Source organism: Pongo abelii, chromosome 17 (assembly GCF_028885655.2).
Source record: "Pongo abelii isolate AG06213 chromosome 17, NHGRI_mPonAbe1-v2.0_pri, whole genome shotgun sequence".
Classification (NCBI taxonomy): domain Eukaryota; kingdom Metazoa; phylum Chordata; class Mammalia; order Primates; family Hominidae; genus Pongo; species Pongo abelii.
The window spans coordinates 86,723,385-86,728,959 of NC_072002.2; the positions used below are offsets into that span (position 1 = coordinate 86,723,385).

Consider the following 5,575-nt stretch of genomic DNA (forward strand, 5'->3'; position numbering starts at 1 on the left):
TGCACCCGGACAAGTTTTACTATTTTAAATACATCTGATATGGTTTGGCTTTGTGTCCCTACCAAAATCTCATCTTGAATTGTAATCCCCAGGTGTTGAGGCAGGAAACTGGTGGGAAGTGATTGGATCTTGGGAGTGGTTTCCCCCATGCTGTTCTCATGATAGTGTGTGAGTTCTCGTGAGATCTGATGGTTTATAAGTGACAAGTTCCTCCTTCACTCTCTCTCTTCTCTCCTACCACCATGTGAAGAAGGTGTCTGCTTCCCCTTCCGCCATGATTGTAAGTTTCCTGAGGCCCCCTCAGCCATGCAGAATTAAATGTATTTCCTTTATAAATTACCCAGTCTTGGGTATTTTTTATAGCAGTGTGAAAACAGATTAATACAACATCATATACACAGAATCACGCAATATTTGTTCTTCTGTGACTGGCTTATCTTACTCAGCAAAATGCTCTCCAGGTTAATCCATGTTGTCACTTACAACAGGATTTGCTTCTTTTGTAAGGTGGAATGACATTCTGCTCTATGTGTATACCACATGTCCTTTATTTAGTCATCCATCAGTGGACATTTTTAATTCAGTCAGTGCCATCTTGTTTTTAGTCTTTGGTGCCTAATTGCCTTACACTTAGAATTTCCCCACTTTGAAATTACTTAAGAATATTTAAAATACTTTATAAGATTTTAATATTTTAAATCAATATGATTTAGTCAAAATTCAAGTCTTTACTTAGGTAAAATCTATATGCAGTGAAAAGAGTATTGTAAGTGTACAGAATAATGAGTTTACAGAAATGTATGCAACATGTAACTATACCCTGATCGAAATATGGAAGATTCCTATCACCCCAGAAATGTTATTGACTTTTTAGATAAAGGCCAACACAATTCTAGTGTTTCATTTAAGGGAATCATGCTGTCTTTACTCTTCTGTGTCTGGCTACATTCATTCTGCATTAAGCTTTTGAAATTTATCCATGTAGATATGTGTGTCACAAGTTCAATACTAAGTTGCATTCTGTTTTAGGGATAGACCACGATTTATGTATTCACTGGCTGGTTGACATATGGGCTATTTTCATTTCGAGGCTTTTAAAAATTAAGTTTAATGAGCATTCAAATACAGACCAGTATAGTATTTCAAGTATGGTATTTCAGTACTCACTGAAAAATAACCTCATAATGTATCTAGGACCTAATTGTCTTTCATGACAAAAAATAAATATTATCTGCAGATGTCATTAAATGGACAATCTTGAGATGAAGTGATTATCTGGATGGACCCTAAATTGCCAAAACAAGCGTCCTTATAAGAAAAAGACAGTGGGGGCTGGGCATGGTGGCTCATGCCTGTAATCCCAGCACTTTGGGAGGCCAAGGTGGGGGTATTCCCTGAGGTCAGGAGTTCAAGACCAGCGTGGCCAACATGGTGAAACCCTGTCTTTACTAAAAATACAAAATTAGCAGGGCATGGTGAGCGTGTCTGTAATCCCAGCTACTGGGAAGGCTGAGACAGGAGAATCACTTGAACTCAGGAGGTAGAGGTTGCAGTGAGCCGAGATCATGCCATTGTACTCCAGCTTGGGTGACAGAGTGAGACTGTTTCAAAATAAATAAATAAATAAATAAGAAAAAGAAAGAGTCAGTATGAGACACCATACACAGGCTAAAGAAGATGCAGTGTGGCCATGGAGGTGATGGAGGTAGAGGTTAGAGCACTGACAGCCATCAGTAATGGAAGAAGCAGGAATCTAGCATTCTTTACTAGAGCCTCTGGAAGGAGTGCAGCCCTGCTGACACCTTGATTTTGGCCCAGTGAAACTGATTTTGGGCTTCTGGCCTCAAGAACTATGAAGGAAAAATAAATTGTGTGAAGCCACCGAGTTTGTGGTAATTTGTAACAATACTGTGGAAAAGCAATGCATGCATGCATATTTTTATCTGTCTGGGGTTCATACCTAGAAGTAGAATTTCTGGGTCATGAAGTAAGTATGTGTTTACTTTGACAAGAAACTATAAAGCTGCTTTCCAAAAAAAAAAAAAAAAAAGTGAATGTACCATAAGTAAAGTGTGAGCGCTAGTTGCTCCACATCCCTGAAAACTACACATAAGCTAAGAATACAAGTTGACCAAGATAAGCCACCATGCAAGCCATTAATCCTACTTCTAACTGTTTAGCTAAGGAAAATAAGAACATATATTTTCACAGAGACCTACATGTGAACGCTTATAGAAGACCTAATAGCCCATAATTGGAAAAAAAAAGGTCATCGACTACAGAATGGATAAATAATGTTTAAATGCATAAAATATCAACATAACATTTTGATGTTGACCTTGATCTCATGGCTGAATAATTTTATAATTGAAGTGCTTAGATTATTTGCACATGATGGAATTAATACTGAACATAAAAACATCACCATACTAGTAATTATTTTTAATTGACTCATCTTTTCTATTTCCCCCCTCATTTTTATTTTCTTTAAAATAATTTTTTATGGATGATTTTCTTACTTTTGATGATTTACTAGCAATTTCTCCTTTTTTGTTGTTTTGTACTTTAAATTTTATAGCATTAAATATAATTTTTAGGTTATGAAGTCATTTGTTTATTGTACTGCATTTACAAAGAAAGGAGATAATGCACTCAGTAGAAAGAATAAAAATGGGCCAGGCACAATGGCTCACACCTGTAATCCTAGCACTTTGGGAGGCCGAGGTGGGCAGATCACGAGGTCAGGAGATCAAGACCATTCTGGCCAAACGGTGAAACCACGTCTCTACTAAAAATACAAAAATTAGCCAGGTGTGGCTTTGCACATCTGTAGTCCCAGCTACTTGGGAGGCTGAGGCAGGAGAATTGCTTGAACCCAGGGGGCGGAGTCTGCAGTGAGCCGAGATCACACCACTGCACTCCAGCCTGGGCAACAGAGTGAGACTCCATCTCAAAAAAAAAAAAAAAAAGAATAAAAATGTATTCAGGGGTTTATATTTAACGGACAGCAAATAGAAATCCTTTAGTGAGATCATGGAAATTTGACAATATTATTATTAAGTTGAGTAAAGGCATGTGGTGTACATGGAAGATCAGGTTCCACAGGTGCAGCTTTCTACATCTTCTAATTCATCTGGTTCCTTAAATGATAGTGGAGAAAGCCCTTATTTGCTGGAGAAGCGTTTCCAAATGAAGTTACAGGTTCTCTCTCCTTATTAAAATGTCCTGTCAATTGTGAAAACTGGGCCTTTTGTTTGTAAGTTTTTTGGTCTGGCTATAACACCCTGCCGACATTTGGAGCCCAGCATGTATGGCCTTTGAGCTGGCAACAGGTGATTCCTTGCTTGAACCCCTTTCAGGAGAAGAGCACGCTCAAGATGTAGATCACATTGCATTGATCACAGGACTTCTGGGGAAGGTGACTCACAAGCTCACTGTGCCAGGGAAGCATTCCAAGGAATTTTGCACCAAAAATGTGACCTGAAAAACATCACAAAGCTGAAAACCTTGGGTTTTTTTGAGGTTCTGCTGGAGAAGTATGAATGTTTCTCAGGAAGAGGCAGCTGGCTTCACAGATTTCTTACTGCCCGTGGTGAAGCTGATCCCTGAGAAGAGAGCCATTGCTGTCAAGTGTCTCTGGTGCCTTTGGCTCAACTCCTAAGCCCCTGCCCAGCACCAGAGCAGAGATCAAATACCAACCCTCCACCCCTCTCCTCCAAGCATTTTCCTCTTCCCTTTTCAGGGTGAAGCGCTTCCTTCAAGGGTATATATATATACACATATATATGATACATATGTACTTTGAAGAAAGGTATATGTAGGAAGGTACAGGACATCTTAGGTGAATTTGGCCTTGATTGGACTCTGCCAAAGACTAGTGGACTCAAATGTGAAACTGCCTCTTGCCCTGTACCCTTACCTTTCCATTAGGACTTCCTTGAAATTACAAGCATCCTTTTAAGAAAAGCTATGAAGATAAGTGAGCCCATCCTCTTATTCATTGACTGTAAGAGTAAAGTTTTCTAATGCAGATCATATTGCCAGCAGAAGGATGAGGAGGAGAAAGGGTGTTAATTCTTTGTACAGCATTAACAGACAGGGACATTAAACTTGCAGTTTCTAGGCTATAGCATAATTTTTAATTTATTTCAGTCTTTCTTCAAAGACCATTGTATCAGTTACAGTGTAAAGAGCTTACAGCTGCGGATGCCATTTTCTCTCTCAGCACTGTGCTATTGTATTCCTAAATGCTACTTCATTGTAGGCGCCAAACACAACAAAAAATATTTATAGTTAATATTTTTGGCTCTCATTGTTTAATTATCTTTTAAAGACTTTAAATAACTAATGTTAATTTATTTTCAATTTACCTGTATTAAGACCGTGAGGTAGTTTTCATTCTTTGCGCATGTACGTGTTTCCATCTGGTGTCATTTTCACTCTATCTAAAAGACTCCCCTTAATTTTTTTTTTAAGTACAAGTGTACTGGTGATGAGTTTTTTCAGCTCCAATATTTCTAAAAAAGATTTCATTTGGCTTTCTGTCTTGAAATCTGTTTTTTCCTGGTTCTATTTGGTTGTCCCTCTCAAGTACTAAGCTAGGGCAATTATAGGGCTGATTTTGTTAGTTTCTCTTTACTCAGTAATCTGCCTTGCTCTGACTGATGTCCAAGGTCTGAAAATTATTATGTAATGTGTTTTTCCAAAATGGTTTGTTGTTTAACAAGGGAGAGTACATTCACTTCCTATTACTCCATCTTAGATACACCTGGATTCTCTCCCTCCCAGAAAGTTCTTATTTAAAAACTGGACATCCCAGGTATTATCCCAGGTAATACGCGTATTATCCCAGGTAATACACTGTAAAGAGACTTGGGCTCTTATTTTTTGGAGGCTTTTATTATTGTTGCCATTGTATTACCTGTTAGTTGTTTTGGTAACTTACTTGGAGCCCAGCTGTAAGATCTGTTTCTCTCGTGATACGCAGCTGTTAATGACTTCTTCATCACAGTCAAGCTTCCCCTAGAAGGGAGAGGCAGAAATGCTGTAAAAGCCCCATCCTAGAAGCCTGGGCACACCAGGCCTTCCTAAAATTCAGGCTACATCATGAGACCTGATAGTAGCTCCCCTGCCCCACCATGAGGTTTGCACCTAATACTACGGCAGCAGTCTACTGAGTATGGAGGGGCAAGGCGTGAAAAGAGGTCCCCTCTGGGCTGTATACAGGGCCTGCTGAAAGCTGGAGCAGGAACAGAAGAAAAAGCCTCCGGCTTTGGAGGCGTCACACGAAGCAAAAGTAGCAGAAATTATGGCAATAAAGGAACACAAATCCAGCTCAACCACTGGCTAGGTTGCCTCGAGCGCCCACATTGAAAGCCCCTTAGACTCAGGACCTTCAGATTATGAGACTGACATGTTGCATACTGCAACATGATCTCACTTATACGTGGAATCTAGAAGCATGCTAATCTCATAAAAGTTAACAATAGAATGAAACCAAAATAATATGCTGCGGTATGTATATTATATTGTTTGTGTACGTGTGTATTACTATGCGTATTTATTTTTAACTTGA

General features: G+C 39.0%; 1 pseudogene; it reads left to right on the top strand.

The window, feature by feature from the left end:
* The first annotated feature begins 3,310 nt into the window (after positions 1 to 3,310).
* Positions 3,311 to 3,661, top strand: LOC100935931 (SRSF protein kinase 1-like; annotated as a pseudogene).
* Positions 3,662 to 5,575: the final 1,914 nt, after the last annotated feature.